Raw genomic sequence first — 27,694 nt, 5'->3', positions numbered from 1 at the left:
TGAGCGGGACTTTCAAAGCTTCCTCCCTGAAAAGTTATGGTTACCTGACTCATAATGAAAAGATAAGGTACAACCCTCTGTCTGGGAATCAAACAGCTAAGTATTGTATCAGATTACCTATAAATCGGCTGACTTTCAGTTCCTTGAACAATGGATTAGCCAACTGTCTTTAGTAAATAAACTGAATAGGTTGTATTTATACTGAATTAGCTTTGAAGAACAGCATATGCACCTCCGACTCTTCCATTTTCTCTTTCACATGCCAATGCAAAAGAAAATATGCTATATGACAAATATATACTTAATTGAGCCATTAGTAAAACTTCAGCCATACAATTCATATAACTATAGTGACCACAGTACATAATACATTTGGAAGTTTAAATTATATTCTAGTAAAGTGCAGATTAAATCAATAAGAAGGAAATGGGAAAATGGAAGTTAAATTTCAGAACACTGGCCAGAAACTAGATTTTCAGTCAAATATGTTCAATTAATATTATGGCTGTTTCCCAGCTGGATATTATAAAGTACAGTATATTCATTTCATGGGAATCAACTGAGAATTTTATACACAAGTACTACAGTATAATAGTGTTGTGTCACTTTTCTATAATAATCAATGGAGAAGTAATTTCGTATGCAACAAAAGCAGAAGGAGAGGGCAATACCTTTCAAATTTGGGTAATTTAAATTATCTGGAAAGGCGAACATAATAACATAAAACATACAGAATTGAAATAAATTACATTGTTTAACATCTACTTCCAAACTGAATTACTGCAATCAAGACAGAATTATGCGCTTGTAAATCGAATACACATTAATATCATATTTCAGTGGAAAAAAACTAAACACACAATTATATTTATTAAGAGGATTATGAAGTATGTAATTTTAACTAGCTTGTGACTAGCAATTTAAAGAAGACATTTTGTATGGTAACTAACAGGGTGGGTAGGTTATAAACCAATTTTTAAAGAAAGCACTATATTCTAAAGAAATATTTCATAGTCTTATTATTTTATGCATAAAGTTACCCTTAGAAGAATAGGAAGTTAACCTTCATAATTTAACAATCTCGATTGCACTTTTGAAGGACTTTTCTCCTAAGTCCATTCTAACTTAGACACTGTGATATGCTAATATTGTCCTTCATATACAACACAAACTCTGCCGGTACTGTAGATAGTTGGAAGAAAGGAAGACAAGTAATGGGCTGTGTATTAAGCAAGGCAGAACAGATCTCTGTGAATCAAATATCTTGATTAGAAAAGATGTCATTTTAATTTATCCCTCCTCTATGTCGTCTGATATTTTAGAGAACCTCCAGCATCCTCTAAAAGAGCCTTCAGAAAAAAGGAAAGTGTTTTCTTTCTCCTTCCATTAGTATCCAATTTGAAAACAGGAACCTTTCTGAAATCCCACCCAGTTCCATAAGGAAAAAGAAGCCCTACTATTTATAGAACAGCAGGCTTGGACATAGCCCAATTATTTATGAATAAGTAAAAAATAGGTATTTTTAATTTTCTATTAATATATTCTTTATTTTAAAATAAATTACTTAATTTAAAATGGAAAATTGTTTTTATACTCCTAGAGCATATTGAATTAAAAATGCAAAATAGTGGTTTGTGAGGCATCGCATTATAAATTTGACATGACCCTTCATTCTTTTCATTTGTTGTCATTTTCAGATTGGTGCTATAACCAAGGTCTGAGGTTCCTGATGCAGCTGATACATATTTCTTTTTTACATTCTGAACTACCTATTTCGTTTTCATTTCTGAGTTTCTAAATCCATTTGGCAGTCATGGCCAGGAGGACTTTTGGGCAACTGTGGGTTATGCATCAGTTACACCCTTTTCTGGAACAACAAACAATCCCTCCTCATGGTCACTCACACCCTAGTCACCTCCCTTCTTGACTACTGCAATTCTTTCTACATGGGGCTGTCCTTGAAAAGCAGAAGTCCGGTTGGTTCAAAATACAGTAACCCTCAGGCATAGGTGTGCACATATGTCACCCTTCCTGCAGGAGAAGCATTGGCTGCCAATTTGCTTCCAGGTGCAATTAAAAGTGTTGTTTGTCACTTTTAAAGCCCTTCCTGGCTTGGGATTGGGTTATCTGATAGATGCCTGTTACTTCCACCCAACCCACTAGAGCAAGCAGACAAGGTATGTTGCAGGTCCCATTCCCCAAGGAGGGACATCTGGTGGGACCTAGAAAACAGGCCTTGTTCAGAGTGGCTCCATCCCTTTGGAATATTATCCCTGTAGAAATTAAACTGGCCTCCACTTAGATGTTCTGTCATAAGGCCCTGAGGACTTGGTTTTACCAGCAGACCAGGGAACCCAGCATGGGTTGGAGTCCATCAAGTGGTTCATCTGACTGGGTATTGTTGCCCGTGGGGGTGTATTGTTTTTTTTTAATGTTTTATACTGTGTTTTAATGCTTGTAAGCCTCCCAGAGTCATTGTGAGTGACTGAGTGGCTATAAATTTTCCAAACAAACAAAGAAATAAATAAATGTACTTATTTAAAGTAATATCTCTTTAAAGTTGATTTACTCAAGTCAGGTAATTTTCTTGGCAACCATATTTGTTTTTCCACTTTATTATTCCAGGATGGTTTCTTTGATTTCCCAATGTTGTCTCAATCCTGGCATTTTGTTATAATCACCTGTACAAATACCAATCAGGTCTAATTCTGTTTGACTTTATAAAATCAGCTAGAAAGAGGTTATTTTTGAAAAATAACATTAAAATGAAAGTGGAACTTTTCTTATTAGGACTTATGGACACACACCTAGAAGGAGCTCATGCATGATTTGGTTTTATAAATGCAATGACTTTATTATATGTACGAAGATAGAAGACTGCAGATACACTAATAATGGAGGAATGCATTATGAACTGAGATTGCATAATAACAGGTTCAAATATGGAGATAAAAGTCCTCCTAGAGACAGAATAGAGGGCTCACGAATTATGTTACCTAAAGGTCCCTGTGGAACCAGTCCAAAGATTAGTTGGAAGGTAGAAATAAACACAAAATAAATAAATAAAAACAGGAATGTCTGCAGGGTAAGAACATAAAAATTAAGATTGTGGTTATGAGTGCAATCAAAACATTGTTGTCTGTTTTTTAAACCTTTTTCTACATGCATCCTCACCATCACCTAATTTTTTTTCATATATTTCCCTAAAAAAAAAAAAAGAACTCAGGACAAAATGACTACAACATAGAAAAGCTCCAAAATACATTTTTTTGCCTTTCTACAGCTTAATGTTTTAAGAAAATTGGTTCCATCTGGAAAAGGCAGGAAAAATTTCCTTTAGTTTACAGGAATTATATCTTGCTAAGATTATCAAGTCTTTCACAAAAGCAGTGATATGGAGCTTCTTTCCTTTGGAAATAAATTATATTTTCTGTAGAAATGCTAGGAAGAGAGATGCATCAAGCTTTATTGCTTGGCTAGGAAAGTAAGCTTGCACAACAGAGAAGGTGGGTAAATAACCAATTGCTGATCTCCATCATATATTATACTACTGCTAAAATAAAATAATAATAAAGGAAGCAGTTGCAATGGTGAAAGCACATTTGTATTATCTTTGGACAAAGCTAAGAAAAAAGGCATTCTGGTAGGATAATGTCAATATGGAAGAAGCTGAAAAAGATAATTTTTCAAAAGCTTGATTGACACATTACTGAAACCCACTCTTGACTGGCTTAGTATATGACAAGTTTTCACAGAAGTTCTTTTTTAAGTTGAAATATTAAAATACAAAAGAAAAAAAAGTCTACCCTGAATGGTAACAACACAATAAAAAACTGAATATAGTGGTAAACTTACTGTAACAATTATTATAGTAATTATAATAGCATTATGTGACAAGAACTAGCTCCTGTAAGATATCTATAAATCTTTCCCATCTATAGTGGAAGGAAAAATGGAAGGAAAGAGTACAAAGAGGATAACCAGTAACAAGATAAATGGATTCAATTACAGTGGCGAAGGATGCATCTTTGGAAGATCTGAAGGACCAATTGGAAACAGGTTGTCCTGCCAGGGTGGGGGAATAAGTTTTTTTCCCCCTTTGGGAAAAGAAGACTTTAACTAAGAATTGAAAATAACTGGGAACAACAACAAAACAGGGAAACTTATTTTCTTTTCAGTATCTAAATAAAAAGACAAAGTGGAAGCAAATTTACTAACTTACAATATCTAAATTTTTTGTTCTGAGTTGACTGAAAGTCTTTTTGTTTCTCATTAAAATCCTAGTTTACAGTACACAGTAATAGTTCGTTCAAAATATAAGAAGAAAAAGAAAATTGAGAGACAATAGTAAAATAATATCTCTTTTTTCTCACAGAAAGAAAAGAATGATGAAAATTAGGAGAGTCTTCTTTCTCATCTACTCAGATGTCAATCATTTTTTCTGAGGTGAGATTTTGTCAGAAACAAGAAAACACTACATTTTGCCTGATAAAATCATGCCTAAGAAATAGAAGGTTAAAGTTTTAGAAAAAAAAGTTAAAATACCGCAAAAAAGACTTTTTATATTATACTTTGAAGGTTTGTTTATGTCAAAACCTAGTAAAACGTGACAGTGAACAGCAACCCACTTGGCATACTCATCAAGATGAAAAGGGCTTGTTATCTAAAGATTAAGCAAAATACTTTGCTTTCAGCTTTGAAGAGTCCAAGACAGTAGAGGTCATCTCATCTCTAATTTCTGCTCAAGTCTAATTTTGATAGGAAACTGAATGCTTCCCACCATTCTTTCCTTGAAAAGTGACAGAAAAAGAAGTAAGCAAAGTGAAGAAGTTTCTGTAGATAGTGACCTCATCTCAAAGCAGTGTCTGAAGGTCCACAATTCTTATCTTTCTTGTTTCTGAGAAATACAAAGGGGAATGAGAGTTTCTTTAGTTCAATTATTCTTGATTTCTTTTCATATAAGGTCACCATATCTTGCCAGATGTTGATCTTCTGGCATGCATTCTTGCAAGATTGGTGCCTATGATATCTGGGAATCCACCATGATGACCACAGACACCAAGCCGTGATGCCCTGGTGATCCTTGTTAGATCTAGAAGAAATTAATGAACTGCATAAAGTAAAAGGTAGGAAGGAGTATTTTAAGCCCTTACTTGGCAGAATAGTTATAACCCTCTCTGTCAATTGCTCTTTGCATTTTTTTTTCTTGGTTAGGGGAAAAATTCCTTTGCTTGTGAGTAGAAGTAATTGCCTTCAGTCAACTAGCTAAGGAAGTGAAGCTGGAATTCAAATTTTGAGTTTAACAGAACAAAGAGAGCACAAATGGCAGAAAGCCATATATATTTGACTACACTATGCCTTTGGAACTGTCCTCATCAAAATTTAATCTTTGCAATTATTATAATTTAATTTTAATGAATTGGTGTAGTAACTGGTGAACATTTCAAATATTCACAACTATTAAATATTGAGGAAGTTACAAAAAAGGTATTTTTATGTGTAATATGTTTAGTAAATGTATTAACATCCTTCTTCCTGGAAATAACCTTCAAAACATATGACAATACATAAGTAAAAAGAATAAGCAGCATACAGCATTTAAAGCAAGCTTAATTGTTGACCTCAAACAACACAGCTATGAAATAGCCATATGTAATTTGTTTTTGAGTTTTGTGTAGGATACTTTTGGCCCGGCTAACCAGAAAACATACTTGTAAGTAAATTAAAACAAACCATGCAGACATTTTCTAGTTAGTTGTGTCTGGAGGAACCCTGCAGAAAAATCAGTAGGCTGGAAAGAAATTGCTGTTAGCTGTTTCCCATTAAATCACGCTGCCATTAAATTAATGAGCAATTCCTATGGCTTACTATGTAATCCAAATGTTGTAACAGTCTGTAAATATTGAATTCTTAACCAACATTACCAACATTCAAACACTGTTTTATGAAAAAGAATGTAGAGATCAACTAGAAATTTAAGAGTTCATATCAAAGATCATAGCACGAGCAAAATTTGTCTTATTGTTCAAATATGTCCACTTCTATAATTAAACTGTCCTATCCAACTATTTCTTCACTTCTATTTATTCTCTATAAAATTGGATAGTTTTTGCATGCAACTTTTGAGAGTATGGACAATTATTCCCTCTATTATTTGTTACAAATTCCTATTAGTGGATCATAGCTGCATATAGAAATAATGGAAAGGAAAAAAGAAAGACTTCCCTTCTTTTTCCACTGATTCAGTCCACAAAGGAAAATACGAATGCAAATGGAATAAAACAGGTACAGGTGAAACTCGAAAAATTAGAATAACGTGCAAAAGTTCATTTATTTCAGTAATACAACTTGAAAGGTGAAACTAATATATGAGATAGACCCATTACATGCAAAGCAAGATAGTTCAAGCCATGATTTGTCATAATTGAGATGATTATGGCTTACAGTTCATGAAAACCCCAAATCCACAATCTCAGAAAATTAGAATATTGTGAAAAGGTTCAATATTCTAGGCTCAAAGTGTCCCACTCTAATCAGCTAATTAAGCCATAACACCTGCAAACACCTGGGCCTTTAAATGGTCTCTCAGTCTGGTTCAGTAGGAATCACAATTATGGGAAAGACTGCTGACCTGACAGTTGTGCAGAAACCATCACTGACACCCTCCATAAGGAGGGAAAGCCTCAAAAGGTAATTGCAAAAGAAGTTGGATGTTCCCAAAGTGCTGTATCAAAGCACATTAATCGAAAGTGATGTGGAAGGCAAAAGTGTGGAAGAAAAAGGTGCACAAGCAGCAGGGATGACCTCAGCCTGGAGAAGACTGTCAGGAAAAGGCCATTCAGAAGTGTTGGGGACTTTCACAAGGCGTGGACTGAAGCTGGAGTCAGTGCATCAAGAGCCACCACACACAGATGGATCTTGGACATGAGCTTCAAATGTCATATTCCTCTTGTCAAGCCGCTCCTGAACAACAAACAACGTCAGAAGCATCTTACCTGGGCTAATGAAAAACAGAACTGGTCTGTTGCTCAGTGGTCCAAAGTCCTCTTTTTTGATGAGAGCAACTTTTGCATCTCATTTGGAAACCAAGGACCCAAAGTCTGGAAGAAGAATGGAGAGGCACACACTGCAAGATGCTTGAAGTCCAGTGTGAAGTTTCCACAGTCTGTGTTGTTTTGGGGAGCCATGTCATCTGCTGGTGTTGGTCCACTGTACTTCATTAAGTCCAGGGTCAACACAGCCATCTACCAGGAGATTTTGGAGCACTTCATGCTTCCACAGACAAGCTTTATGGGGATGCTGACTTCATTTTCCAGCAGGACGTGGCACCTGCCCACACTGCCAAAAGCACCAAAACCTGGTTCAATGACTGTGGGATTACTGTGCTTGATTGGCCATCAAACTCGCCTGACCTGAACCCCATCAAGAATCTATGGGGAATTGCCAAGAGAAAGATGAGAGACATGAGACCAAACAATGCAGAAGAGCTGAAGGCTGCTATTGAAGCATCCTGGTCTTCCACAATACCTCAGCAGTGCCATAGGCTGATAGCTTCCATGCCACGCCGCATTGAGGAAGTAATTGCTGCAAAAGGAGCCCAAACCAAGTACTGAGTACATATGCAGGCTTATACTTTTCAGAAGTCAGATATTGTTCTTATGTACAATCCTTGTTTTATTGATTGCATGTAATATTCTAATTTTCTGAGATTGTGGATTTGGGGTTTTCATGAGCTGTAAGCCATAATCATCACAATTATGACAAATCATGGCTTGAACTATCTTGCTTTGCATGTAATGAGTCTATCTCATATATTAGGTTCACCTTTTAAGTTGCATTACTGAAATAAATGAACTTTTGCACGATATTCTAATTTTTCGAGTTTCACATGTATAACCAAGTCAGACTGCTAGTGTGTTAAAATTATCTTAACTAGATGCTTATAGTACAAGCAAAATTATAAGTATTTTAAAACTATGCTAGTATCAGAAATGACATTCATTTTTCTAATGTAGGGAGCTCTATAGTACAAACATAAAATATAGCCACAAGATGGCAGTGTGAAATAATTAATATGCTTTTACTACTCCAAGTGTCTAAGACCATAAGCATAATAACAGTGGAGAATATAGAAAGAATGCTCCAAAACTGTATTGTTTTGAAATGCTTTGGTTAAAACTGAGTATTTGTCAAAATACCGGCCATTATTCTTTCTTTTGTTTTCATTTGATTGTCTCCTTAATGCTGCTTTTTTTCTGATGTCCTCTTCTGGAAAGACTATTTATTATTCAATTCTCTTCCAGATCAGTGTTGGTACAGATTGTAAAAGAGAATGGGATTGGATAAAGTACAAGGGACATATAGAAGGTAAAATATAGAAGGTAAAATGTTACAGTAGGTAGTGTTTTTTTCTCTAATATCCCTTTTTAAAACAGCATTTCCTATAAGCATCCTGCCTTCACTCATAACCATTGCTTAAAAACTAGCACTTCATTTTTCCCAAAATTTCTTGAAGATAGAACTGCACCCAGGATTGAAACAGTCCTGCAGGTTGAAATGGGAATTTGCAACACTGAATTTGTGGGGAAATCGTGTTTCTCTATCCCCATGTTCATAAGGTCTCCAGAAACAAATGACACTACAGGCAAGGAATCTCTTCAAAATTTCCCTTCATCTGCTCAAGTTTTAAATTTCTCTCCTTTTGTCTTTGCAGCTCAGTTCACATAATCTGATCTATCAATATCAGTAAAAAATAATCTGTCATGTGTGAACATGAACTTTTATATATCCCACATTTGTACAGATAATTAGGGCTGCTAAACATTTTCTCAAAAAGAGCCCTCCATTCTTTGTTAGCTTTTTAATACATTCTGTCTTGAATACAGGAAAACATTTATTTGACATAAGCCGTAAGAGTTATCAATGAACAAGCTTAATTGTTGCCTCCAAAAATACACAGCAATGAAACACAGCCAAAGGCATTTTTTTTTCCAATTGTATATAATATAGTTTTGACTATTAACCAATTGTGTACCCCCAGTTTGTATCTACTGGGCATTTGAATTTTTCTAGCCCACATATGGCCATAACATGCACCATTTGTTAAGTGGGAACTAAGGTTGTAATAATAAATACTTGCCATTCTCATTGCTTTACTAATAAAGTGTCTGCAATATTTGTCTCCACTGCTAAATAAAATAGCTGAGTTTTGGCCAAGAAATCTGTATTTGGCACCCTGGGCAATTTAACTCCTCCACCTGCATACCTGATTAGGCTGTAAAGGCAGAAGCAAATCTGGCTGATGGAATTGAGGAAATAACCAGGATTAAGGAGGCATTTGCAGAAGCAACAAAGCAAGTCAGTATCCCACATTTCTGTAATTTTAGTAGAGGTATATTTGGAAGCCTGTATTTGTAGTAATAGTATGGAATTGTATATTATTTTTTTTAAAAAATATTTCCTGCCAGTGACCTTGTCCTCAACAAGAAGTTGATTCCAAACCACTTGAACATAGCCTAGTAATTTACATTTGATCTGATCCCTCTTGGGGAATTTTTTTCATTCCAGTGTATATACTTTTCCCCCCAGCAATATTTCAAAAAGAAAATGCCACATTAAAAACTCTGATGGGTTAGTATATTATCTCCCCCTGTGTTTTTCAAGCTCCGGTACGGGTGAGGTTGGGGCTTCACAGAAAAGAAATCTTTTGTGGGTAGCTATTCTGCAGTATTTTAGACACAAACAAATATTTCTTTCTTTTGAAGGAAAGTTCAGAGTATTGGGAAATTTCTTTTAAAAAGGTAAACAGATTATTCCCAAAGAGAATGAATTGATTTAGGTGACCTGTCCATTTTCATCTTCTGTGTGAAAGGAAAAGCAGGTTAATGATTGAATCCCATCTACGGGTATTACTTGACTCATGATCGTAATTGGACTCTATAGTGGTAAGTCATGATTGTAAAATGGGTCACCCACATGGCCAATCCGATTTTATGGCCTTTTTTGCAGTGAATGCTAAGCAACTGCCACAGTCATTAAATGCCTGTCACAGTCCTTAAGCAAACTAATTGTTTGGTATGGGCGTTTGGCCAAAACCCAGAAGTAAACACTGGTTTTCAGCAAAAAAAATGTCATAAAATGTGGTCACATGACTATGGGATGCTGCAAACAGCTGTAAATGCATGCCGGTTGCCGAGCGCCTTAAATGAGATCAAATGATCAAATTACCATCAGAGGGGGCCCAGCCATTAAGAACTTTAGAACTGGGTCATAAGTAACTTTAAATATTAAACAACTAGTCATGAGCCTTCATAACTTAAAACAGTCACTAAGCAGTCAGTCATAACTCAAAGAGTACCTTTATATCACCTAGCCAATATGTTGGTGGAAATTCAAGTTTTGTTTATTGTCCAGATTCTATTAAATATCTCCAGTAAAATATCCTGATACCTGATATCAGATAACCTACATATTTCCAAGGATTTTCACAAAGTCTGTGAAACTGCAGAAGAAAGAGGAAGAGAATGTAACATGATTAATAATATTAGCATGCAACCAAATGAAAGCATACTTCCTCTTTTTCCACACTGGTCTCATGTGAGGGTTTATAGCTCTTCTACTTTATATCATCTATTGTTGGGATTTCATTGGCACATCCTCCATTATTTTTTCAACAATTGAACAAAAGGGAAATTAAAAACAGAATTAAACTATATAGGGGGTTACATAATATCAAGCACAAATAAGTTTTAACAAACCACTCATCAATTATAGTTTCTTGAAAGCAGAATACAAAACTGGGGGGGGAGGGGGGGGAGAGAAAGAGACGGAGATGTACTCAATAAGGGGGATATGAGAGTTCAGACATACACCAACAGCCATATCTCATCTGATTACTGTACATATATCTCATTTACAATAAGATGACTGAATCAATTCCACTAAAAACACAAAGTCCTAAGTCAAGTAAAATAGATACACTGACACATATTCACATTTTTTGATACAACAGCCAGATATTGACATGTCTTTGTGAACCCAATCAACTATACTACACATTTCTGTTCTTAGAGATGCCAACTGCCTTTAGTCCATGTTTCTACAACAGTGCAAGCACTCCATCTCAAACAGTTTTTTCTTAAGCAGTTCTTAGGTAGGTTTAGAGTATGGCTTCACATCAGAATGTAGAATTCTAGACCCTTTTAATTAAAATGGCATTTTTATATTAAGGGGAAACAAAGAAGGGATAGAGAAAAGGGTGAGAGAATATAGAAGGTAAAGAAATAAGAGATCACAACTAGAAAGTATACACATACAGGTAGTCCTTGATATACGACTGTAATGGAGCTTACCCATTACAATTGCATATCACGATAGTCGTTAGGTCAATCATCTCCCCTAGCAATCCCCCACCTGTGCTTTCCCCAATGAATTGTTAAATGTGCAGGTTATTAAACAGAACACAGAGTGCCTTAGGGGTGGGAGGGATCCTTGGGCATCTAGCATAGGCCCAAGCCCACCCGCCCTGGCCCTCTGAAGGCTTCCCCAATGCCCCCCAAGAAGTCTCATGATCTACTTCCAGGCCCTTGGGTCCCTACAGATTTTCTCCATTTCCACGGGATCCCTCCAGGGGTTAGGCCAGATTTCCATACCATCAAACCAAACATCCACCTCCTTGCTTAGCTTATGAAAAGCTTGGAGGCCTTTCAGAGGATTAGAATGGATTTCTAAATAATGCAACCACATGGCGCGATTCCAGTTGTCCCATCCACAAAGTGGCAGCAATGTTCAGGTTGCTAGTTGTGTGGCCTGAAAACAAAGTACTAATTTTTTCTGCCTAAATGAGGTATGGACAGCACTATAGAAGCTTTCTGCCATGTTTAGAACTTCTGCAGTGGCCCTGACTAACAGGATTTGCACAAATAAAGGGATAAGACAAGGGTCTATCCTGGCCCCATTATTATTTAATGTATACATCAATGACTTTCCAGGGTTAATGAAGGATACCATGGAACACATGCCGATGATCTTAAATACTTACTGTAACAGCTTGCTTTATTCTGATGATATGATTTTATCATACACACAAGTAGGATTATGTAGGTTATTAAGAAGATTTAGCTCTTATTGCCAGGATAACTCACTAATCATTAGTAAATCTAAATCAAAAATAATGGTGTTTGGAAGAAACCATCAGAGACATAGATGGCAATTGGACGGTGAACCTTTGTATATTTGGGCGTAACTTTTTCCAGGACTGGATCTTGGGCCTGCCATCTTCAATGCAGTACATTTAGAGCAAAAGCCCATTTGAATTTATTGCTCAAACTAAAAAAACATAGTTATCCAGGGCCCCATTAATCAAGGTTTATAAGGCTAAGGTTACCACAATGCTCTTGTATGGAGCAGAAATTTGGGGTCTTTACTCAACCACAGTCCTAGAACAAACACAGTCCCAGCTTTTGAGATGTATTTTGGGTGTAGACCCAAGAACATCTGCTGCAGCAGTTAGAGCTGAATTGGGAATTTATACAATTCAGGCATTATCTAAAATTAGAGCTTATAACTACTGGTGCAAAGTTAATGAAATGGAGACTGATAGACTACCGAAATTATGCCTACTAGAGCAAATAAAACTACAATCACAAACCTCCTGGATCATTAAACTAACAAATTTTGTAAGAAGCTGTGGTCTTCCTATCTCTTGTGTAACAGGAGAACAATCTAAAAAAAGAGTTGCCCAAAGAATTAAGGATATAGATGCACAAACTGATATAGCTATCCTTAGTAAGGTAGGTAACTTGAAATGGTTGAGTAAATACAAATGGACTTTCCAAGTAGATAGCTACTTGAAGTCACAACTTCCAAAACATCTTAGGGAGATATTCATGAGAGCGAGTTTTGAACAGCTTGACATAATGGTTAGATACAGGAGATTTCATGCAATATCGTACAATGAGCCTCTCTGCATTTGCGGAGCGGCAGAGGTAGAGGACCTGGCTCACATCCTATTTGACTGTTGCCTGTATAAGAAGATGAGAGACAGGTATCTTGGTCTATATATCAGACGAATGACCCATTGGGATACCCATATCAAAATAACTTACCTTATGTCCGGCCAGAACTTGAAAATAACATTTAAAGTAGCACAGTATTTAAACAAAATGATTTGGTTGAGATCTGCATATGTGGGATTGATTGGGGTAGATTGCAAGGGCGACTCCGAAATATAATGTTATTATATTTTATCCATAACTTAAATTATTGTACATTATTACAATTTTATTTTGGATTGTATTTTATTTGGATTGTATTTCATCTTACATCGTATTTTGTCTAGATTCCATTTTAAATTGTATTTTATCAAGTTCCATTTTAAATAGTATTTTATCAAATTTCATTTTGAATTGCTTTTATTAAATTTTAGCAACAAATTGTTGCTGGAACTTTGCATTTTGATATGGCCCAAGGGCTAATCAATAAAGACTTACTATTATTAACTTCTGCAGTGCTGTGCAGATCTTCTTAAGGCAGCAAAACAAAGCAGTTTGTCTGGAGGCTGCCAATGGTAGCCACTTCTGGATTGCCATTGCATGGTCCAGGGACATGTGGCTCTCTCTCCTTTCCTAACATAAGGTCCAGTGAGCTTCAAAAAGTAAGTGTGATGGGTGATGGGCATGTGGGGAGCAGGTCAAAGTGCTAGGGTTCCTGGGCGGGTGAGATGGTGGGAGAAAGGGAGAATGATTGGTTAGAAGGGAGAATGAACACAGAATGCTGTAGCTGTTATAACTTTTGAAACAGAGTTGTATGTAATTTTGGTGAGTCTGTTGTAACTGTTTGTTGTGCCTACCTATACATGTAAATAAAAACATACATATACATAGAAAAATACTTTTTAACACAGAGACAAATTATGTAAATGATAAAAAGTAACTTAAACATAATGGAAAAGAGGAGTAGATTGGATATGACGAAGAGAAATGATCCTTACAGACTGTCACAAAAAGATATCATTCGTTTTTAATTGTATTTAATTGTATTTTCTACCCTATTCTCCTTCCCCTTTCCTTCCCCTCTCTCCCTCTATATCTTTTCTCTTCCCCTCAACTGGCCTTTATCCGGTATGTTAGGCCGGGTGTTTTCCTTCTTTCCCCCTAGCCGTTCTCTTTCTATTTTGTAAATTCAATAAAATCTATTTAAAAAGAAAAAAGAAAAATACTTTTGTGCGCACGCATCACACACAGGTAACATGGCTTAAATACTTGTGAAGAATATCATGAATATCCACAGTATTCAAAAACAGTTTATTGTGCAGGTTCTCGCTCTATATAAAAATATAGCAATAAAAAGTCAGTAAGACAAGTTTTAAACAATAGCCACTGTCTAGTTATAGACAAGTTTATTTATTCTGTTATGTATTTATCTGTGAATAAATGAGAAAAAGCTGCTAAATCTAGGCCAATATAAATTATATATTCAGGTCTAGTTTCCCATTTTACAATCATGAATTGAAAAGCTTCCTTTTTTGTATGCTAACATATTTTGAAAGCATTTTATATTTTTAATAACAAAGAAATTCACCAAACAAGGTAACATATAAAGGACAGCATTAGTATTTCTAGTTTCATATCATCACCATCACAATCTTTAAATGTGTAATAATCTGATTAATGTTTCTCCCCACAATTTTCTTCAAAAATAGAGAGCTGACCTTGTTTTTGAGAAACTCTGAGGCAGTTAGCTCTATTATGCTGAAGAACATTCTTTCTCTTTTCTGTTATACTGACTGCTTTTATTTTGTATCCAAATACCTGGCAAGAAATGAATGCAAAGAAAGAAACAGAAATAGAATTTTCCCCACTATACAGCACAAGAAGCCAAGACAAATACTGCAAAAGAATTATAAGGCAACCAATTAAATGTTGTACTTTGGTGGGAGGGTTTCTTGAAATTTAGGATGAAACCATTTCCTTTCTAGTTTCTAGAAACCATTTCCATTATAATTCTTTAACATATTGGCAATGTTGTAGGAATCTCTAAGCTGTATTTACTCCTAACTCCCATAATTATAACTCACCATAATTTCTGCAAACACAAATTCTCTGCCATTTATGCTTATTATTTTCTATGAATTCAACTAACATAAAATGAAAGAAGAGTAGCAACAATATCACATTTATTTAGCAATCAATAAACCAAGAAACAAACTATTAACTACATTAAGATGTCCTGGATTAGCAGGCACCATGAAACTGAAAGAAACAAACAAGCAGACTTGTAGGAAGCTTCTGAAAAGTCCTTCCACAATGACAGGAATGGATAACCATCTTTAGGAAAAGACCATCTCCTTTCTGGAAACATAACTTTATGTCTAATATGCATAATTGTTTTTTTGGCTGAAATCAAAGGATTGTAATCAAAGCCACAATGGCATAGTGGTTAGAGTGCAGTACTGCAGTCTACTTCTGCTGACTGCCAGCTGCCTGCAATTTGGCAATTCAAATCTCACCAGGCTCAAGGTTGACCCAAATTGTTGGGAGCAATATGCTGACTCTAAACTGCTTAGAGAGGACTATAAAGCATTGTAAAGTGGTATATAAGTCTAAGTGCCATTGCTATTGCTGTTCATCTGAAGTTCTTTTGAATTCTTTAGTGCCATTTTCTATATGTACTTTAATTATAAGAGCCAGTAAAATAGCATGATTAGAATATTAGTTCAGGATAAGAAAGACATATTTAAATCTCTACTCAGAGATCAACTTCATTGGGTAACTTTGGATAAAGTTTCTTTCTCCTATCCTACCTCACAAGAGTGCTGTGATGATACAATCGAAAGAAATACACAGATCTCTTAAATTATAATGGTTTCTTCAACTACTTACTTTTTCAAGCACATATAACAAGCACATATTACTTATAGCATTTCCTCACTCTCTTCTGTTTCTTGTCCTTCTTTGGTGCCTTCAAGTCAGTCTTGACTCCTGACGCTTTCTCGGACTATTCCCTGCAGTTTTCTTGGCAAGGTTTTCAGAAGTGGTTTGCCCTTGCCCATTTTCTAGAACTGAAAGAAAATGGCTGGCTCAGGGTCACAAATTTGTGCCTCAGACAGGATTAGAACTCTTGATCTACTGGTTTCCCACCAGTGCTTTAATCAACTGGCTTTCTACATTTTCTGCATTATCAATGTTTAATTATTGAGATTATTGCCATGTGGACTGAGATTTTCAGCCTAAAAATATTAGCTGGATTATTATAAGCATATGAAAAATAATGAATCATAGAGAATGAAGGGCTCAAAAAAAAATCAAATCTGCTTGTTGGGATTATTCACTCATACTGGAAATCATTTTTAAAGCTTACAATAGTATTGCATTTGCTAAAGTTTAGTATAGTCAGGAAACCATTTGTAATTGATACAATGAAAACAAACTATGGAATGTATGTGCTGCATTAATTTAACAAAGTTGTCCTGGTCCCAATCATGGGAATCACAGAAGATAGATATATAATCTTTATGTGCCAGGAATTTCTGCTCCCACTATGAATGTTCATATTAAAAAGCCATTAAGTACTATTCCAATATTTCTATGATATCAGGATTAATCAATTTTAGACATTTATTTTCGGATAGTATAAAGCAATTATGGTGGCTGGGTTTCTACAAAACCAGGAAAACAAAGTATATGTATTTTTAAAAAATCCTAATATAACCCAGCTAACAAAACCTCATCAGCACTGTTGCTTAGCTGCTTGAAATAATAATTAAAAACATAGATGAATAACAGGCATAGCCACATGTTTACTGTAGACTACTATTCTATAGGATAAATATGAAAATACATGTGTTGCTCAAAATATACCTCCAATTTAGTAGTCCAAATTCATACTGAAAAACCGAATGTCCCAAATTTAATACTTATTAGCTTAAATTAACACTACCACAATATGTAACATATTATTAGAACATCTTAAACAGAATACTGTTCACTAAAGTACATGCATGAGTAAGGTTACCACAATATTTATGACATTTATATTACAGCATAACTTTAGTTCTTGAAGTGCCTGCAAAGAAATTTCCATTCTCACACTTACTTGGGTAGTATTTTTCGGATATAGAGATAAAGAGACATTTTGACAGAAGAATTCAATAAAATTCTTGTTAGATTAGGGTGCACAGATGAAGACCTTTATCCAAAGCAAAGTGTCCAAGATTACTTTGAAGGTCTTGAATTTACTTTTTCTCAAGAATGTCCCATTTTGGGCTGAAGAAACATGAACATTATACCGTTTTATTCTGAATTTGAAAGCAGAATAAACTGTTCTGTATCAGATTTTTACAATAGATAATTACAAAATGTTTGTGAATTTTGTAGCAACATTAAAAAACAGTAATTTATATATTTCTCCGTGTTTGTCATGAGCAATAAAATAATTGTTTCCTCATACTTCTTTTTGCTTCTTTGATAATATGTTACTATTGTAAAGAAGTTCTTAAAAATCTTTCCAAATAAAATAATTAAATAAAAATAATAAAATAAAATAAAGTATACATAACTCGACTGTCTATGGTGCTCCATGCAGTTCTATTTCTTATACTGTTTAATATTGACTGAATGGAAAGGGCTGGGCCTATAGGATGAACAAGAAGTGTTTCTCTCCTTGCCTCCCGGTTATCCTCTGGGAGTCTGGGTTATTACACAAGCTGGCTAAAGTTGATACAGCACGTTTAAAGTACGTTCTCTGTCACTAGCTCCCTGTGCACAGTACTTTAATCTCTGTGTGTGGGATGGATAGAAATCCCATAACCTCTAAGTTAAAAAAAAAATCAAGAAATTCAGGAATGATAAGAGTGAACATCTAAAATGCCACTTCCTATAATTGTAGCATGAGATTGATATGTATGTTAGGGAAAAACTACTGCACACACACACACAACCAAGTCAGAACAATATGAGAAGTGTAATTGTAAATTATGTTTAACCCAAAATTACATTAAATTGAATTAAATAGAAAATGTATTCTTCTACGGTTTTAAGCAGCTTACTGTGAAAACAATGACTTATGGAGAAAATCCAATTGCACACACAGCATCTTATTTTTGACCTTCCACAGAATTGCACAGAAGACAAGATCTCTGACCAGATCGTATGATGGTTCACCAGCTTGCGCTCTGAGGTCGATAGGTTCCGAGGAGCATAAAAACAAACAATATACAATTCACTTAGCATTTGCCAAGAGCATGGCACTAAGGACATTAATCACAAATATTCAGACATTAAAGTATACAACACCCATTACAATAAAACATAAAATCCTGACCAAACTTCTCTTCCTGATTCAGTGTTACTCTGAATTGCTTTTAGCTTTTCCAAGCTTAGCTTTTGAGGCTTAAGGAAGATTAGAGTCCAACTCAGTAGTGGGGTTCAATTTTTTTTACTACCAGTTCTGTGGGTGTGGCTTGGGGGGCGTGGCAGGGCAAGGATACTGTAAAATCTCCAGTCAGAGGTGGAATTTACCGGTTCTCCGAACTACTCAAAATTTCTGCTACCAGTTCTCCAGAACTGGTCAGATCCTGCTGGAACACCACCTTTGGCCCAACTTCTTTCAGCCTCCCATCCAGTGTGTCCTTGCTCTTTTTGCTCTTCCTCTCCCCTTCCAGGCTTGGATTTTAGCCAAGGCTCTTTTTTTAACATTAGAAAGAAGAGGGACTAAGACTATTTGGTTCTTTGCCTATCTAGCTGTTCATAATCTTTGCAAGTATAGATGGGGATGTCTGTGGAGATTCTTAGTCATCCAGGACCTTCCAGGAGATATGTGATGTTTTATCACTCCCCCTCTGTAGAGAGAGGGTTGCTCAGTGTTAACATAAGTGGCCTCTTTTACCCTCTTTCAAACCAGTGATCCTCTCTGTCCAAAATGTGGACTTTGCCGTCTTCAAAAGAGTGACCTTTGTCTTTCAAATGCAGATGAACCAGTGAATCCTGTCCTGATGGGTTTTTTTCTCCTATATTGTGCCATGTGCCTGTGAAGTGGTTGCAATGGTGGGATTCAAAATTTTTTACTATCGGTTCTGTGGGCATGGCTTGGTGGACGTGGCGTGGCTTGGTGGGCATGGCTTGGTGGGTGTTGCAGGGGAAGGATACTGCAAGATCTCCATTTTCTTGCCACTCCTGGGGGAAGGTTACTGCAAAATCTCATTCCTTCCCCATCCCACTAACCTGCTTTCCAGCTCCGTTCTCCTGGACAGGGCAACAAAAGAAGACCCAGCCGATCAGCTGGGACTCGGGAGGCAGAGAATAGATGAGGGCGGGGCCAGGCAGTATTTGCCGGTTCTCTGAACTACTCAACATTTCTGCTACTAGTTCTCCAGAGTGGTTGTTTTGTTGAGTGGTTGTTTTGTTTCACCAATGTACATATCTGCATGTCTCACTGCATTGTATTGTATATATTACATTGCTGAGTTTTTGTCTGGGTGTTTTATCCTTGGATGGACAAGCTTCTGCCTTAGTGTATTCTTGGGTTTAAAGTGCACAGTACATGTATGTTGTGTTGCTCGAAAATTCTCCTGAACTTTTCAGGTATTCCTGCAACATATGGAATAACAACATTGCTACATTTGTTCTCATCTTTGTAATGGAGGCTTTCCTGTTGGATCTTTTGCTGGGTTTGATGAAGACCCACCAGTTAGGATAACTACAAATTCAGGATAAGGATGAGGATGCTAATGCCATATCTGGGAATCAGCAGTCAACTGAAAAGCTACAGCGAGCAATTGAATGCAGGGAGGAATGCTCATTCAGTACAAACATCTACTGGCAAAGTGTATGCATGAAACCATTCAGGAAAATCCTTCAGAATTCTGGAATATGCTAATGACACCTAGCTATGCTGCTCAGTATCTTTTATCTTCAAGGAAGAAACTTCTATTCTTTTTTTTTTAATAAAAATTTATTTGGGTTTTCACAAAACATTATACAAATAAAATTTCTTTTTTTTTTTTTAAATAGCATGGTCCCGGGTTATCACTTCTCCATACAGACTCAAATTCAATTTCATATTCATCTTTGTGTTCTATTCCATATCTTATTACTATTTTAACATTTTCTCAATAATTTTTCCCTTCCCTTAGTTTTCTCAATCTTACTTTTAATTCTCATTCCTTCCTAAATTCAGTTATATACAGTATATCTTTTTCTAAGTTTCAATATCTTTCTAGTCATTATATTTATACTTTTGTCTCTCCTGTTTCAATTTCATATTTTCTTTTCTCATTAAACAATTTTTTTTCCCTATAGTTACTAATTGGAGTATGACACCTTTGTATCTTTTAATTTTTATCCATTCAACTCTTATTTAGACTTCAATTTATGCCTTTACAATTATAACATTCAATATAACACATAACTTCCAGTCGAATTCTGCTTGGTACATTCTTAAAATACGCACTAAATTCTTAAAGAGAAAATATACATATAACAATAATAAATAAAATACTTATTCTATTCCAATTCAGCTCTATCATTAATGTTAGACATAATCTTTGACATCTTTGACATTTCTTTTCAATAGGGTATCATACTTCTAGGAACACTTATAACATTTCCATATTTTTTTCATGTTTCTTTCATATTCCTCTTCACTTAAATTTTTATAACACACTGATAATAATTAAAATGTTCCCCTCCTTTCCTAATTTCATTCTCTCATTCTCTTTATTTCATTTATTTATAAAACATTCAATTACATTACAATGAGTATTTTATCTATCATTTTAATCACACTTGTTTCATATTTTCAAAGTTCATTTCTATTTCTAATATAACAATACTATCTTATGTACCCTTGCAGAATCCCCCTTTCAATTAAGTTTTCACCCATTATCTCTGTGTCTTCTAAATAGGCTTATACCCTTAATCCTTGTACGTTTTCCCTATTTTTCTATGTCCTGTTTCTGTCCTTTATAATTTCTTTTCCTTTCCCTCTTCCCCCTCTTCTTCTCCCTGCCATTTTTGAGCCCTTCTCTTTCTAATTCTGATTCTCTCTTCTGTAATCCTCTCTTCTGTTTCTTCCTAATGTTGTAATTACTTTTCAAACTATTCTTTTGGGGGGTTGTTTTTTCAAATCTTAAATTTTTCACTCTTTCCCCCCTTTCCTTTCTTTTCCCCATATAGAAATATTTGGTCATTGAAGTTGGCTTCTTCTTTGTCCCACCCTTCTTGTTCTACAGGCATTTCTTGTTGTTTCGCACAGTTCAGGATCTCCATTTCTAACAATTGAAATACGAAGCCAAAAGAACCTCTTCCTTCTTGTGCATCTTCTTTCTGTTTTTTAAGTTCCATTCTCAATTCTTCCAAGAATGATAGCATTTTAAAAACTTTTAAAGAACTACCCGATTAATTTTAGTCCTTTAGATCCAAGAGCCAAAAATCCAAAAATCACCAAGTAATCCAAATAATCCAAAGCTGTTTCTTCTTGCTTCTTTTTTCCACTTTCTCTTCCTAGGGTTCTCTTATCTTGTTACAAAGTTTCAGTTAAAATGTATCTTTTAGGAATCTTGTTAAAGTTTCACTGTTAATTTCTTTCACTTCCAGGTGGTCTCCCCCATTTTTCCAGATCCCACCCTTTTGTTTTTTTCCTTCTTTTAAAAGTTTTTGAGAATCCAGAAATCTTTATTATCCCTTTGACATTTTATTTTCAGCTTAAATACCTGTTAATGTCAAAATGGATTTTTGCTGGTTTCTTGCTTAAATCTCTTAGTTGTCAATATAGGGAAGAAAAGAAAAAAATCAAATCCTTTCCCTTCCCTGTCTTATTCGCCGCTTCAAAGTCTTCTTTGGGAACAATGTTGTTTTTTATAATTCAAATTCCAGGGTACCTTATATTGTTGCTTTTTCAATTCGACCCAGTCAGCCAAAACTTTCTCTTCTTATCTTCCTCCTGCACATTCTTTTCCGGTCGAGTTCTTCTTTGAGGTGGCCATTTCTGACCACTGCTGCAACCGCCTTCGGGAAAGGGAGTAATGGCCAGCTGGGGAGGAGAAATGTGACTCTCCTCGATCCTCCTGGCAGTCTCCCCCCTCTTCACCACCTCTATGGGGTGGCTTAGCCCTGAAACCAGCTGGCTCGGGGCGCTCCTTTGGTGAGCACAGATCAAAACTGCGCACAATTGCAGATTTCGGTGTGTCACCAAAGAAGCTCAAACCGGAAGCCCGGAAGAAACTTCTATTCTTGAATACTGAATACTCTTGATCATCATCTAGATAAGCAAGAATAAACCACTGAATTCATACAAGATGGAATGCTTTTAGTAAAGAAAATATTGTGCTCTGGGATTAAGATGAAGTTTGCTCTGTATGAGACTACATTCAACCAGAAAAGACAGGTTAATCATTTGGGTGTGATCCTTACACTCCCAGCTGTCAAAGGATTTGCAGATAGCTGCAGATGGTGAACAGTATGTCAGATGGTGAACAGTATCTATGCACAGTTATGGCTAGAGAGTCTACACTGATCTTTCCTGCCTGGTTACTTCAAACAGTGGGAGAAGCCCTCTTGAAGATACTCCACTGCCAGCAGTATAGTTCAAAACGGGACTTTGCAGGAAGTAGCAAGTTTCTTTGTTAATGGCTGAATAAGTACAGAAAACATTTTAACTCCCCAGAACCAGAGGTGTATCCTTTTACTTTCTCTTGTATGTATTAATGGCTGTTGGGTATTCCTACAAAATACTAACAGGCGCATATATTTTGTCCTAAGGTCAAATTGTTTCTGGACAAGTACATCAATCTAAACCATATAACACCAAACTGTTTAAATACACTCACATAGAAAGGCACTCCATTTCATAGAAGGTAACCAAAATCAAACATTATTTTTAAAATGTTAAATTGTTAAACTGTAATAAACTGCATCATTGTGATAATCTTTTTCACTTTAGGTATTAAATTGCCTGCTTAGGAAGGAAGGAAGGAAGGAAGGAAGGAAGGAAGGAAGGAAGGAAGGAAGGAAGGAAGGAAGGAAGGAAGGAAGGAAGGATATGGAAAATTATATTGGTGAAGGACAGGTTAATTTTATCCGACACTGACAATCTTTCAATTTAAAATCTTTTACATTCCAAGCTTAGAAATGCAGTATGATGTTTTGCTGTCTATGCCAAAATATGTCTTTCTACAATCCTTCCTAACCTGCATGTTCTACCCTAGTCCACACCTCTAAAAACTAGCACATAGGATGCAGTCTGAAACCATCTTGTTTCCTGTGAAACTATGATTTGGGGGCATATAAGGCATTAGTTTGTAAAAGTTTTTGCCTTACTCAGAAAAGTGAGAGCATCAAAGTGTCAAAGTTTCTATAATAGTGGTATACACCTTGCAATCATTTTCACAGAGACAGTGGAGCAATGCTAGCTCCCAGTTCTAGGGATTCAACTTTCAAAGTCTCTATTTTGAGAGTGGAAGGGAGGCAGCAACTGCATCTGCCCTTCCTACCCATTCTATAATGCAATTCAAGTCTTTGATAGAAATGCTAGCAAATCTGGATTTAGTGCTGGCTTAGTGTCTACGATCTCTTGATAAATGAACTTATCTCTATTGAATATGACTGTACTTCCTTGAATTGGTCAATCAAACCTCTTTCATTTCAATCCCCACTGTTACTTAATACCTGAAATTCAAGAACATGAAAATCAGCTGAATGAATTTGAACCAGTTACATTTTCTCAGCCCAATGGAAACTGATGTTAATGCAAATTACCTGATGAAAATTATCCTAACATATGTAAGAAAACTTTCTACAATTCTTTCAGTTCATATCTTTCTATGAAATCCAAAATGTTTAGTAATTGATTAGACATTTACTCTGGCAGATAAACAGTGACAGTGGTTACATGATATAAGGAAGTGGCACATAAACCCAAATACGAGATTATAATAAAACTTAAATACCTACTTGGTTAACCTATCCTAAATTTAAAAAGCAATCCCTGTTTTAGAATGTCCTGTTCTACATCCATTCTTTATCTAAATCATGTGGACTTGAAGGTGTATCTCATCGTCATGACAGTCAACCTGAATAACATTTTATTTATTACTCCGTTTCCTGTCTTTAGTAGAGAAATCTATGGAGCAAAGATTTAGTACTAGGCTACAAGCCAGGCAGGCCACAAAAAGTTTTTATACTTTGCCAAGATTTCATGCTCTTTGTAAAATGAAAATCGTGACAATTATGTTGATGCGCCTTCTGAGTTAGAAGGGGCTGTCATAGACAAGAACTTATTTTAAGCTTCCAATACGCTGTTTCACATGCTCATTCATTTCTTTTAAAAAGGCAGTTTATGTACCAATTTAAAGACTAATGTTCTCGTCTTAAAACATTTGGAACCAGTCAACCCGCAGCAATTTTCAGGCAGTAATCTTGAAATACCAATTGAATAAGAGAGAAGAATTTGGCAGACGCAGAAATCTACTGGCTTTTGCAAAAATACTGTTATTGTTTCTATGTCAGTTTCCTGCTTTTGTGCAATTAGATAGCTTGCTCTTCCAGAGTTTTAACAGCCAGGAGAAAAAAGATCATTTAAGAATTAAAAATATATAATTCTTTTCCAAGTGATAAGCCAAACCAGTACTCTTAATATTTAATATTGTTTCATAGAGGCTGTGTTCACTCACTATTATAAACCATATGGTTTGTTTAGTTTAGACTTAGATGAGATATGAACCTGTTAATTCTAGTTTGAAAGTTTATGGATTAATAGTAGGTATAATCCATACTGCTTAGTCTAATAGCTCTGTAAATCCCAATATACTTTATGACAGTGTCTTTGGAGTCTGGCTTTGGGGGGGAGAGGGGAACTGGGCCATGTGTGTGGCAGGCCAGTGTGCATGCACCCACCGGCCTGCCACTCACGCAAGTTGACCTGTGTGTCTGCATGTGCTCCGGCCAGCCACTTGTACAGCCCAATTCTGAATAGGCCACGGTCCAGTAGTGGGCCACAGCACAGCCCGCAATTGGGGACCCCTGCCCTATTACATAAACCTGACTAAAAATTAATAACGTATAACTCAGGACTGATTTTATTGTGACAGCTACAGTAACATAATCTTGCAAATCTGAATGTGCTTCCCCACTCTCTCAATTCACCTGAACTAAGAAAGAGGTTGTTTGAAACAATTACTTACTCAAGCTCTGCTTATCTGACTGTTGCCTTGGTAGCAGCAGTTTGTCCTGCCCTTCAAGGCCACTCCCTTGGTCCTCTACAATTTTGAACAATGTTTAAGATTTGAAAAAGTCAGAAATGTGTCAATAGCAAATAAGTTTAATAAATAACTTTTTTCCTTTTTTATTATTTTATTTCCTTGTTAGCACAAAATGCTACCTTATTTCTATAACAAATTCACTGTTAATGACTGTTAAAAGTACACATTGCTATGAATCATAGTGATTAATTCTTATCTGAGCAAAAGTATGATTATAAATTTGACTGATCGGACAGAAGAAATAATCAACAAAGTAAAGTTTCTGTAATGTTTACTTTGAAAAGGTCCTTTCAACACAATCAAAAGTATTAAAAATGCCCAGTTAGCAAAATAATAGACATAATGTATTCATTTTACAATGATTAATGATATTCAACAATTTCCTAATGGGACCTGATAAATTCCTTTTGGGGATAAATCCTGATTGAACAGAATGTATACGTTTCCTGTTCAAATTAATTTGAAAAGATCAGCTAAAACCTTAGTGTATAATGTATAATATATATTAAGAAGAGATATAGGTCTAAATGATGCTTTTGTAAACCTTTACCTAGTTTGAGAATTAAAATTATTTTGAATAGTTCCCATCTTGAGGGACAGAATATCCTTGGTAAAAAAAAATGCTAATTAACAAAAATTCTAAGATCAGAATTTCTTTAAACTCCTTACAAAATTTCTCTGTTAAGCCACAGGGCTCAGGCTACTTACCATATTCTGAAAAAGGGGAATCAAGGTATTTTACATCTTTTAAAGATGTAAATTCATAATTTTTAACCTATTAAAATATCTGTTAACCTTTTCTATTATTCCGTTTATAGAGCTATATCAGTCTTTTTTAAAAGAGATTTTTATCAATATTTTTAGTACTAGTAATAATTGAGCCTTTAGAATCTTAAGAACCCAGAAGAAGAAAAAAATCCTTACTACAATAGAAATTCTAACAAATCCCAAATGAACTTATAATTAGGCTCCTTTATATTGAGGATACCTATCAATTGCAATTTAATACATAAAAGTCTTGTCGATTTATTTAAGTACATAATCACCTAAACATTCTGAATCCCAGTTCAAGCAAGACTGATATTTATTATGAACGGCAAGTAATGTTCGTTTCATTCCATAACAAACCAATCTTCATGTTACCTAGTTTCTTCCTGCTCCAGACAACGTATAGTTGCCTTATGAAAAATCTGTGTCATTCTCCTGAAAGAACTTTCAAAAGTTAGTATCTTCTTCAGTGTATTTCTGTATAAAACTCAGGTTTTCAGGCTGCAGAAGCTTGGAAAATCTTGGTCACTTCCTCCTTTTTATTTCTTAGTCACCAACTTGGTAGTGATCAAGAAAATCTGGGGAGTGGACATATCAAACCCTTCTGCCTGTACTAATTGCTAAAGGAAAGTTTATCCCACAACAAACATGGCCAAAAGCTGCCTGCCTTTCTAAGGACTCTTACATCTAATTTTAAAGATTAATGGTCCAAAGTAGAGGGTTTAGCTGAATTTATTCCTAGGTAGTTCATGTGTAGTTAAATACTACAAATCCTGCTTTTAAATATTCAAGACACTGTTGCTCATTATACACAGAGACAAAACAGAGCCTAAGAAACACGAAAAGCTCTGTAGCTATATATATTATTTTTAAAAGATGGTAAAATCTGTCTTGAAATAAAAGACCAATAGCCAATTAGCACTAAAACAAAGAAATAATTTATTACCTCTCAGGCCTGACCACATTTAAACAATTAGCTTCTTTACAGTATTAACTTTGATTAGTAGTTTAAAAGAAAGTACCTCATTAAGATAATAAAATTTATGGATGGCCTATACTTCTCCTTTGGAAACTGATTGTAACAGATACGTTGTTTTTTGCTTGGGTTGATATAGTTTATAAAGTTAATGAAAAATACAAAAACCAGCAACAGAGTTCTGAATGGGATGAATGGGAAATTATCACTGCAGTAGTGCTGCAATGAGCCAAATAAAGACAACTATAAATATGAGAGGGTTTTTTTTTCTTTAAATAAACCTTAATACATAAGCCATCTACTGTAGTTACTTTGATGATTTGACTGGTATGTAAGTTGATAAATAAATAAGTAGTCTGAGTGGAAATGATATGATGAGCACGACTAGTTTAAAGGTTGATTTTGAATCTATTTATTGCATTTAATACTAAAATATTTGCACTGCAGGAATATGATCCCAACCCCTGGCCACAGCCCACTATTGGGCCGTGGCCCATTTGGACCCAGTTTTAGCAAGTGGTGTGTGCTTGCGTGCATGCCTATCACCCACACAAAACCATACCCTTTCCCCCCCCACTAGCAGAGCTTCATGCATGAGCGCCTGCTGCTTGTCCAAATCGAGCTTTGCACACAAGCTTGTGGAAGTAGTGCAAGTGTAAGTAGAGCTGTGTGTGCATGCTGTTTGTCTGGCCCAT

At 35.6% G+C, this 27,694-nt stretch overlaps 1 protein-coding gene across 2 annotated transcripts in view; it reads right to left on the bottom strand.

Annotated features, from left to right (window-relative positions):
- The window catches only part of NHSL1 (NHS like 1), a 157,918-nt gene that overhangs the window by 108,009 nt on the left and 22,215 nt on the right, over positions 1 to 27,694 (bottom strand). The window lies entirely within an intron of this gene.

This window comes from Pseudonaja textilis, chromosome 1, assembly GCF_049901715.1.
Source record: "Pseudonaja textilis isolate UNSWEBS1 chromosome 1, rPseTex1.2, whole genome shotgun sequence".
NCBI classification, from domain to species: Eukaryota; Metazoa; Chordata; class Lepidosauria; order Squamata; family Elapidae; genus Pseudonaja; species Pseudonaja textilis.
Note: the sequence above shows the minus strand (reverse complement) of the source record. Positions and strands in the feature narration are given on the sequence as shown.